This window comes from Oncorhynchus kisutch, linkage group LG10 (genome assembly GCF_002021735.2).
Source record: "Oncorhynchus kisutch isolate 150728-3 linkage group LG10, Okis_V2, whole genome shotgun sequence".
Taxonomy (NCBI): Eukaryota; Metazoa; Chordata; class Actinopteri; order Salmoniformes; family Salmonidae; genus Oncorhynchus; species Oncorhynchus kisutch.
The window spans coordinates 12,217,188-12,229,333 of NC_034183.2; positions in this window are offsets into that span (position 1 = coordinate 12,217,188).

Genomic DNA, 12,146 nt, shown 5'->3' on the forward strand with positions numbered 1-12,146 from the left:
CTCTTTCACCAGCTGGTCTATTTCACCCGCTGGTCTCTTTTTTACCTGTTACTCTCTTTCAACCGCTAGTCTCTTTCAACTACTAGTCTCTTTCACCCGCTAGTCTCTTTCGACCGCTTATTCATCTGTGGCTGGGACTCCCAGCCACAGATGGTCGTGACACCCTGGTTCGAATCCATGCTGTGTCAGTAGTGAGGCCTCTGGCTCTGAGATGAAGTGCCTTAGACCGCTGCTGTGACAATGCGTTAGGAGGTAGGTGAAGGAGTCATGCGCAGGAGAGCAGAGATGTCTGAGATGAAGTGCCTTAGACCACTGCTGTGACAATGTTGCGTTAGGAGGTAGGTGAAGGAGTCATGCAGGAGAGCAGAGATGTCTGAGATGAAGTGCCTTAGACCGCTGCTGTGACAATGCGTTAGGAGGTAGGTGAAGGAGTCAGGCGCAGGAGAGCAGAGATGTCTGAGATGCGTACTTTTAATAGGCAAGTCCACCAAACACAGGTATGGCACAATCCAAAAGTCAAACGCCCTCGACAACAAAGACACCCGTTATTCACGCAAGGAGGAACAAACAAAGCTCCTAAATAGCACAATCTTATTCAATGCGTGAAACAAAAAAATAGGGCAAAACCTCACCGAGCTACATCACAAAATAAAACAACCCTGCACAAACCTAGGCAGGCAACAGGGTAAATATATACACACAGAAATTAAGGCAAATTAAACCAGGTGTGAAATAACCAAAGACAAAGCAAACAGAAAATGAAAAAAGGATCGGTGATGACTAGTAGGCCAGCTTTGCCGAGTCCCGCCCGAACAGGGAGAGGAACTACCTTCGGTGGCACCACTCGGGAGCCCCTTGTTGTTGGCATTTCCTGCTTAAGTTTGCCCATTTTGCCAATGAAATAATCATTAAAATAATTGGCAACATCAAATGGTTTTGTGATGAATAAGCCATCTGATTCGATGAAAGATGGAGTTGAATTTGTCTTTCTAACCATCATTTAATTTAAAGTACTCTAAAGTTTTTCCCCTACATTATTTATATTATTGAACTTAGCTTCATAATACGGTTTCTGCTTCTTTTTGTTGAGTTTAGTCTCATAATTTCTAAATTTGCAGGGAGTCAGCCAATCAGATGTGCAGCCAGACGTATTAGCCACTCCTTTTGCCCCATCTCTTTCAACCATACAGTTTTTCAATTCCTCAATGATCCATGGGGCCTTAACAGTTCTAACAGTCAGTTTCAGGTGCATGTTTATCAATAATTGGAAGAAGCAATGTCATAAATTCATCAAGTGCAGCATCTGTATGGCCCTTACTGTTCACATCAAACCAACAAATATTTTTAACATTATCCACATAAGAATCACAGCAAAAGATTTTATATGATCTCTTATACACTATTTTAGGCCCAGAATATGGAATGTTGTCTTTCCTGGATATAGCCACTATATTGTGATCACTGCATATAAATCTGTATGGATACCGCTATAGAACAAATTTAGAACAAAGAGTGCTGTGTACAGTTGAAGTCGGAAGTTTACATACACCTTAGCCAAATACATTTAAATTCAGTTTTCACAATTCCTGACATTTAATCCGAATAAAAATTCCCTGTCTTAAGTCAGTTAGGATCAACACTTATTTTAAGAATGTGAAATGTCAGAATAATAGTAGAGAGAATGATTTATTTCAGCTTTTATTTCCCTTCTGACTCATTCCCAGTGGGTCAGAAGTTTACATATACTCAAATAGTATTTGGTAGCAATGCCTTTCACTTTAACTTGGGTCAAACGTTTGGGTCAAACGTTCCGGGTAGCCTTCCACCAGCTTCCCACAATAAGTTGGGTGAATTTTGGCCCATTCCTCCTGACAGAACTGGTGTAACTGAGTCAGGTTTGTAGTCTTCCTTGCTCGCACATGCTTTTTCAGTTCTGCCCACAAATTTTCTATGGGATTGAGGTCAAGGCTTTGTGATGGCCACTCCAATACCTTGACATTGTTGTCCTTAACCCATTTTGCCACAACTTTGGAAGTATGTTTGGGGTCGTTGTCCATCTGGAAGACCCATTTGCGACCAAGCTTTAACTTCCTGACTGATGTCTTGAGATGTTGCTTCAGTATATCCACATAATATTCCTACCTCATGATGCCATCTATTTTGTGAGGTCCACCAGTCCCTCCTGCAGCAAAGCACCCCCACAACATGATGCTGCCACCCACGTGCCTCACGGTTGGGATGGTGTTCTTCGGCTGGCAACCTCCCCCTTTTTTCTCCAAACATAACGATGGTCGTTATGGCCAAACAGTTCTATTTTTGTTTCATCAGACCAGAGGACATTTCTCCAAAAAGTACGATCTTTGTCCCCATGTGCAGTTGCAAACTGTAATCTATCTTTTTTATGGAGGTTTTGGAGCAGTGGCTTCTTCCTTGCTGGTCGGCCTTTCAGGTAATGTAGATATAGGACTCGTTTTACTGTGGATATAGATACGTTTGTACCTGTTTCCTCCAGCATCTTCACAAGGTCCTTTAATGTTGTTCTGGAATTGATTTGCACTTTTCCCACACAAGTACATTCATCTCTAGGAGACTCCTTCCTGAGTGGTATGAGTGGTATGACGTCTGCGTGGTCCCATGGTGTTTAGACTTGCATACTATTGTTTGTACAGATGAACGTGGGTACCTTCAGTCATTTTGAAATTGCTCCCAAGGATGAACCAGACATGGAGGTCTAACATTTTTTTTCTGAGGTCATGGCTGATTTCTTTTAATTTTCTTTTGAAGGTTCTTTTGAAGGTAGGCCTTGAAATACATCCACAGGTACACCTCCAATTGACTCAGATTATGTCAATTAGCCTATCAGAAAATTCTAAAGCCATGACATACTTTTCTGGATTTTTCCAAGCTGTCAAAGGCACAGTCAACTTAATGTATGTAAACTTCTGACCCACTGTAGTTGTGATACAGTGAATTATAAGTGAAATAAACAATTGTTGGTCAAATTACTTGTCATGCACAAAATAGATGCCCTAACTGACTTGCCAAAAGTATAGTTTGTTAACAAGAAATTTGTGGAGTGGTTGAAAAACAAGTTTTAATGACTCCAACCTAAGTGTATGTAAACTTCCGACTTCAACTGTATGTGGTGTTGAGGGGCAATGGGGGTGTTTGTGCTGGAGAATGCAACTTCATTACACTTGTATTGAGAAAGCTTACTAGACAGAGTTGATCTGTGTCATGCAGTGTAGGGCTTCATTAAGCCTCCTCTGCCATGCTGTGGCTGCGTTTACACGGCACTTCCCACAGTTCTGCATTTGCACCACACATACCAAAGTCCGTAGGGGTGATGGATAGGGCCCCACAGCTCCTAGTGGAGTAATAGCCTCTTAAACACACACACACACACACACACACACACACACACACACACACACACACACACACACACACACACACACACACACACACACACACACACACACACACACACACACACACACACACACACACACACACATCACACTCCGTAGGGGTGACGGCTAGGGCCCCACAGCTCCTGTGGGGCCCTCCCTAGCCCACTTAGTACATCACCCACTTAGTATGATATGTTATATCCTTTTTTGGGTTTGTCAACAAAATGGGTCACAGGCCAGGTGTCATTGAAGGTCCTTTCAGATAACACAAGAGAACACATTGGCTTGGGTGGCAAGTCTGTATTGATAATAGAGTTTGCATTATTGGAAATTGATGGAAATTGATGTAAAAAATGTATCACTAGCCACTTTAAACAATGCTACTTGATATAATGTTTACATACCCTACATTGCTCATCTCATATGTATATAATGTACTCGATACCATCTACTGCATCTTGCCTATGCCGTTCTGTACCATCACTCATTCATATATCTTTATGTACATATTCTTTATCCCTTTACACTTGTGTGTATAAGGTAGTAGTTGTGGAATTGTTAAATTAGATTACCCGTTGGTAATTACTGCATTGTCAGAACTAGAAGCACAAGCATTTCGCTACACTCGCATTAACATCTGCTAACCATGTGTATGTGACATATAAAATTTGATTTGATTTGGCGTTGTGAGCTTTGGAGACATGCTGCTACTGTAGCTTTCATCGACTTGGTCAAGCCCTGAATCGAGGTCATTCCTCCCACTAAGTTAATAGACTTGCTTTTTGAAATATATTTTACACTAATAAATTGCTTTCATTTGTGGCCCAAAATACTTTTATGTTTGTGGTGATTTAAACTGATACATCCTTTCCAATAGTAAAGTCTTACTGATTCCCCCATTTTTGTGTACGCTTCAGCTAGTAGCCTAGCGGTAAAAGAGGTGAGCCAGCAACTGGAGGGTTACCAGTTCGAATCCCTGGTCAAAGAAGTGAGCTAGTAACCGGAGGGTTGCTGGTGTGAAATCCTAGATACCATATCCTGCCGTTGTGCTCTTGAGCAAGGCACTTAATCCCCCACAACAGCAGCGCCCAGTGTGGCAGCCTCCTGCACCTCTCCTAAACCTGTGTATGTACACTGAGTATACCAACAATTAAGAACACCTTTCTAATATTGAGTTGCAACCCCCTTTTGCCCTCAGAACATCCTCAATTTGCTGGGGGAGGACTCTACAAGGTGTTGAAAGCGTTCCACAGGGATGCTGGCCAATGTTGACTCCAATGCTTCCCACAGTTGTGTCAAGTTGGCTGGATGTCCTTTGAATGGTTGACCATCCTTGATACACACAGGTAACTGTTGAATGTGAAAAACACAGCAGGGTTGCAGTTCTTGACACAAATCGGGGGCACCTGCTTAGCACTTACTACCATACCCCGTTCAAAGGCACTTTAATCTTTGGTCTTGCCCATTCACCCTCTGAATGGCACACATACACAATCCATGTCTCAATTGTCTCAAGGCCTAACAATCCTTCTTTAACCTGTCTCCTCCCCTTCATTTAGACTGATTGAAATGACATCAATAACGGATCATAGCTTTCACCTGGTCAGTCTATGTCATGGAAATAGCAGGTGTTCTTAATGTTTTGTATACTCAGTGTTTGTATTTCGGAGGGCTTAGGTTAATAGCGGAAGTCAAATTTCAGTTGGACCTTGTGTGTAATTGACCAATAAAGTGATCTCCATCTTAATTGCTCTTGGTACTGATTCTAAATGAGCAAGTCAATCTCAAATGGATTTGGCACATTGCCTACTTTAATACATTTATCAGATATGACCCAAATATAGCTTGTGTTTTTCAGAACACTGCTGGTAATTTTGCACATGGAGCATTTCTTTATAGCGGAGGCTCAATTCAATTTCCAATTCCTGAGAACATCTGACCACAGATCCCTGCCACCAGCAGGGCCTGGGGTCTTGAATTCTCTCCGGTGAAATTACCCTACATTGACTGACTCTACAGTCTTGCTTGACAGGTCATCTTTTTCCAGAGGCAGCGTGGTGAAAAAAGCTGCTCATTCTATTACCTTCAGGTCCATGTCACAACCTTTCAAATGCTCTGGTCCCTCCACTTTATTAGGTTAGGGGACATTATTTTAATGCAGGTGTCCATTTTCTCTCAGGTGTATTAAAGTTCCCTAACCTTTGTTTCCTTCTGACCGTTTCAGTAAGCTGGAAGTTAATCAAGTCCAGTCTCAAGGACATGGGTAAGACAAATCTCTTCCAACCCAACAGCATTTTATACAGATGGACATTGTGAATGATCAACTGCATTTCCAATGTATTTAACTGAAATTGATAATCATAGGTTCCTGTGTGTCTTATTGTGAATTAGTGGGATTTGATTATGCCTAATCAAGTTACTTAATAAGAGAAGAGCCTATCTTCTATGTAAAACAACCTCATCCCCTGACAATAAATTTAGACTTGAATAGACCATTTTTAAAATGTATTTTACCTTTATTTACAGAGGTTTTATCTCATTGAGGTAACATCTCTTTTCCAAGAGAGACCTGGTTCAATAGCAGCAGGGAGTACAACGTTTCAGACAAAACAACTACATTCAACTACATACACAAACACAACATTAAACAAAACTATAAACACACATACAGTACAACAATTATATATTACATTAAAAACACAAACATCTTGACTAAAAACAGCTGGCCTAAAAACAATTACACTCTTCTATGATATATACATCGATCAAGTGTTTAAACTCCACCAACAATACTAGATCATTACATTTTAAAATGTTCAGGAGAGAATTTCAGGACCACGGTGCTAAGTAACTAAAACTATTTCTACCATGACCTGTTCTAATTTTTGGTACTGTTAGAAGCAAATCAGAATGGGACCATAATTGATATTTATTTACTGACCTGACTAAAAAAGAACGGAGATAAAATGGCATTTTACCCAAAATGGCCTTATAAATCAGTGTATACCAGTGTTTAAGCCTACAACATGGCCTGATAAATCAGTGTATACCAGTGTTTAAGCCTACAATATGGCCTGATAAATCAGTGTATACCAGTGTTTAAGCCTACAATATGGCCTGATAAATCAGTGTATACCAGTGTTTAAGCCTACAATATGGCCTGATAAATCAGTGTATACCAGTGTTTAAGCCTACAATATGGCCTGATAAATCAGTGTATACCAGTGTTTAAGCATACAATATGGCCTGATAAATCAGTGTATACCAGTGTTTAAGCCTACGCAAGGTCAATGACGACCAGCCAACAGCGCTGTAGAGATCCCAATGATGTGTTAGACATTTCTGATTTGTAATGAACCTGAGGGCTGCACGATACACTGAATCAAGTGCTCTCAGGGTAGTGGCTGAGGCCTGCATATATATATATAACATCACTACAATCTAAAACCAACAGTAATGTACATCTTACCAGCTCCTTCCTGGCCTCAAAAGAAAAACAAGCCTTGCAATGCTGGTAATAAACAATGCTGGTAATAAAATCCTATTTTCAGCTTGAGCTTCCTTATCAAGTTCTCTACATGCATAGTGAAGCTCAGCTTATCATCAACCCACACACGCAAATATTTGTACACTTTAACTTGCTCTATAGTATGTCCAGTCAATGTAGCAATGACATGATTTGTAACATGCCTGGGATTTGAAAATACCATGCATTTTGTTTTACTGAGCTTTAAATCATACAGATTATGTTGTATGATATTAAATGCTCTTTGGGCATTTTCAAAAGCTAAAGATAAACTACTACCACTTGAATAAAGAACAGTATCATCTGCATAAAAATGAACATCCGCTGTTTCAATAAGATCCCCAATGTTGTTGATATACAAAATGAACAACAGTGGGCCCAAATGCATTATTGCATCATAGTGTTTGAAATGAATGTCTGGCAAACCATCCTCACATTGGCCAATTTCACCAGGCGTAGCTGTATTGTACAGGGCACGTTTGAAAAAGAGACCTAGGTCTCCCTGTTAAAATGAAGGTTAAAAATAACATTTAAAGTCAATAAGAAGTCCACACATTTATTCAGAAGTTTAAATACTATTTATACAGTCATGTACTCAGAATATTACACTGTCAACCAAAACAGACGAATCTCCACATCATTCTTCATACCGATCTGTAACATCTTGAAACCTGCAAGATCAATAAGGGAGCTTTCTGTTGTACATTTGTTTGAGGTTTTATTGGTGAAAACGTACTAATATCAGGGTCTCAGTTGTAATGTCATGATGAGAGAATTCTGAGTGTGTGGTGTTCAGGGGCAATGGGGGTGTTTGTGCTGGAGAATGCAAGTTCATTACACTTGTATTGAGAAAGCTTACTAGACAGAGTTGATCTGTGTCATGCAGTGTAGGGCTTCATTAAGCCTCCTCATCCATGCTGTGGCTGCGTTTACACGGCACTTCCCACAGCGCTGCATTGGCACCACACATACCACACTCCGTAGGGGTGACGGCTAGGGCCCCACAGCTCCTAGTGGAGTAATGTCCTCTCAAACACACACACACACCACACTCTGTAGGGGTGACGGCTAGGGCCCCACAGCTCCTAGTGGAGTAATGGCCTCTCAAACACACACACTGCTCTCCACTCCATAAGGGAAACCGCACTCTGCTACAGTCAGCAACTCTCAGGGCTCCTGTACTGTAAATTGGGTAGGCATAACTGAAGGAGGCACCTCCAGCTTTAAGAATGCAGCATTAGGAGTGCCCCGCTGATACGTTGAGCTTCTAACGGGTCTGGAGGTGAACCAAACTGCACACACCGGAGTTCAAGAGTTGAAGGGGTGCCTAGTGCTTGTAGAGGGGAAGGTGCCACAGTGGCTGATGAATCGGCATAATTCGGTTCTGCTGAGCTAAAGCTAAAGGATCTTGGATGGATGGAGGATCATCTGTCTTAATGGCTGCCTGGTGGACAATTCAGAGAGGATGGTCAGAGAGGAATTGGGAATGTAGGCAAGATTCCTCGCAAAACGAGGATGCCTAAGTAGATGGTGTAATTTGAAAAGAAGAGAAGGGATTGGTCAATGTGCCCCCTTGGGTAAAATACTCTTGTACTTCAGCCTCTTCTTTCATTTGTCTCTTTCCTGGTCCTAATCTAGGAGGCCAGACGGCACATATCATATTAAAGAGCCCTTCTCTCTTCCCCCAAGTAGAGGATGTTTCAGTGCATCTTTATCTGCAGCAATGTCCTACTTATGCACATCGAGCTAATTTACAGTGAGTGGAAAAGGGGTACCACTCAAACATTACACACCGCTATCTCAGGCCAGATCCTTTCACATCCCCTTAACTAATGCATAAGGACATACATCATTAAAATGTTATAATATCTTGAAAATATCACTTAACCTTACTCAAACAGCATATCCCATAGTACTCCTTTTCAATTCATGAAATTAATGATATTGAGAAACTAGCATGTTAAGAATGATTCTCGCTCAATTGTTCTACTGTACCTCTCCTCATAGATTTCAAGAGGCTGACTCTGCACGTTGTAACTCGGCACTCTGCATGTACTCTGCACGTTGTAACCCCATCTTCAAGGGGCTCATGAAAATCTCTAACTACAGTTAGACAAACTGAACGTTTAAGAAGCATCCTTCATCTCAGCTGCACGCACAAGACCATTCTGAGAGTGGATTTGAGGAAAACTAGAGAAGAAAATGAACAAAGCAGAGTCTTTTGCGGAATTCACAGAGGGAGACAGTGGATTGGGGATTGGAGTGATGGCCTTGTTTGCTTTTGAAATGACATGAGTCAGGATGTCTCTTAGTCCCTTGACAAATATGCCCAATCTGACAGAATGCACGCTGAGAATCTGCTGAGCTTTTAAGCAGATACCGTGTCAGAACAGTTCACAGTTCAAATCACTCATAATAGCACATTGGAGAAATTAATAGACATTACAGAGATACATAATCATAATAAACACATCCTACGTATAGCTATTCATATTAGTCAGGACTTTTAACATAATAAAGTAGCACATTGTTATTTCACACACCAAGTCATATTGAAAAAGAATTGCTCAAGGATGTGACAGTGGTGGACCAGTCAGTGACACAGCTTCTGAAACAGCTGTAACTTCACTTCAAGGCAATTTTCTGAAAGACTATTCTACAATGTACTCAGTCTTTGATTGTTCCGTATTATAGCAGCTGCATTGTTACAAAAATGGATACTTTTTAAGAAATGTTTTCCTAGATCAGCTTTATACAATAGTCATTGTTTGATTTGAAATGGTACAATTACTATGAGGTTACAGTGCAGACTGTCAGCTTTAATTTGAGGTTGTTTTCATCCAAACCGGGTGAACCATTTTGAAATTACAACACTTTTTGTGGATTGTCCCCTCATTTTAGGGGAGCAAAAGTACAGGGACAAATTCACTGAAGTGCATTAAAGAAACAAAACGTTAAGCATTTGGTCCCATATTCCTACCACACAATGACTACATCAAGCTTGTGACTACACATTTATTGGACGCATTGGCTGTTTGTTTTAGTTGTGTTTCAGATTAGTTTGTTTCCAATAGATATGAATAGTAAATCATGTATTGTGCCATTTTGGAGTCACTTTTATTGTGAATCAGAATTTCTAAACACTTCTACATTCATATGGGTGCTACCATGATTACGGATCATTCTGAATGAATCGTGAACAATACCAAGTGAGACAGTTAGACGCACAAATATCATACCTCCAAGACAGGCATTTTTTGAGAAGTATGATATGTGAGTCTCATCATTATTCACGATTCATTCAGGATTATCCGTAATCATGGTATCATCCACATTCATGTAGACGATTCTGTGGCATAGCGCAATTAACATGTCCTTAGATTATAATAAAGTACACACCACAAGCTGGTCGAGAGTTTCAAGTTCCTCAGTTTCCAGATCACTAAGGATCTATCATGGTCCACACACTCCAACACAGCATTGAAGAGGGCACGACAACACCTCTTCCTCCTCTGGACTTTGAAAAGATTTGGCAAGGGCCCTCAGATCCTCAAGACTCCAGCCAGCCAAGTCATAGACTGTTCTCTCTGCTATCGCAGGCCAAGCGGTACCTACGCACCAAGTCTGGAACCAACAGGACCTTGAACAGCTCATACCCCGAAGCTATAAGACTGCTAAATAGTTCATCCGGGTAGCTATTTGCATTGACCATTTTTGCACGAACTTTGACTCATCATATACGCTGCTCCTACTGTTTATTATCTACCCTGTTGCCTAGTCACTTTATTCCTAGTTATACACTCAGTGGACAGTTAATTAGGTTCACCCATCTATACTGAACAAACATATAAAGTGTTGGTCCCATGTTTCATGACCTGAAATAAAATATCCCAGACATGTTCCATATACACAAAAAGCTAGTTTACATCCCTGTGAGTGAATATTCATCCTTTGCCAAGACCCATCCACCTGACAGGTGTGGCATATCAAGAAGCTGATTAATCAGCATGATAATTACATAGGTGCACCTGTTGTTTACAAGGCATGTGACATACAAATTCAATAACATTTGATTTGAGATTATAATTATATCCTTCCAAAATCAAGCAGACTAGAGCTCTTCATCAAGCGTGTATATTTATTGCTGAAGACACACCTCAGATCAATCTTTTACTTTCAGACACTGGGGATGCTATGTGACCTGCAGTACTAGCTGCAGTGTTAAGTCAATGGTACGAGGGAGTATACCAGATGTTTTAGGCAAAATCACTACACAATGACATCTAAACCAGAATGCATCACCACAGCAGCATGACATCTAAACCAGGCTGCATCACCACAGCAGCATGACATCTAAACCAGAATGCATCACCACAGCAGCGTGACATCTAAACCAGGCTGCATCACCACAGCAGCGTGACATCTAAACCAGAATGCATCACCACAGCAGCGTGACATCTAAACCAGGCTGCATCACCACAGCAGCATGACATCTAAACCAGGCTGCATCACCACAGCAGCATGACATCTAAACCAGAATGCATCACCACAGCAGCATGACATCTAAACCAGAATGCATCACCACAGCAGCATGACATCTAAACCAGAATGCATCACCACAGCAGCATGACATCTAAACCAGGCTGCATCACCACAGCAGCATGCCATCTAAACCAGGCTGCATCACCACAGCAGCATGACATCTAAACCAGGCTGCATCACCACAGCAGCATGACATCTAAACCAGGCTGCATCACCACAGCAGCATGACATCTAAACCAGAATGCATCACCACAGCAGCATGACATCTAAACCAGGCTGCATCACCACAGCAGCATGACATCTAAACCAGGCTGCATCACCACAGCAGCATGACATCTAAACCAGAATGCATCACCACAGCAGCATGACATCTAAACCAGGCTGCATCACCACAGCAGCATGACATCTAAACCAGAATGCATCACCACAGCAGCATGACATCTAAACCAGGCTGCATCACCACAGCAGCATGCCATCTAAACCAGGCTGCATCACCACAGCAGCATGACATCTAAACCAGGCTGCATCACCACAGCAGCATGACATCTAAACCAGGCTGCATCACCACAGCAGCATGACATCTAAACCAGGCTGCATCACCACAGCAGCATGACATCTAAACCAGAATGCATCACCACAGCAGCATGACATCTAAACCAGGCTGC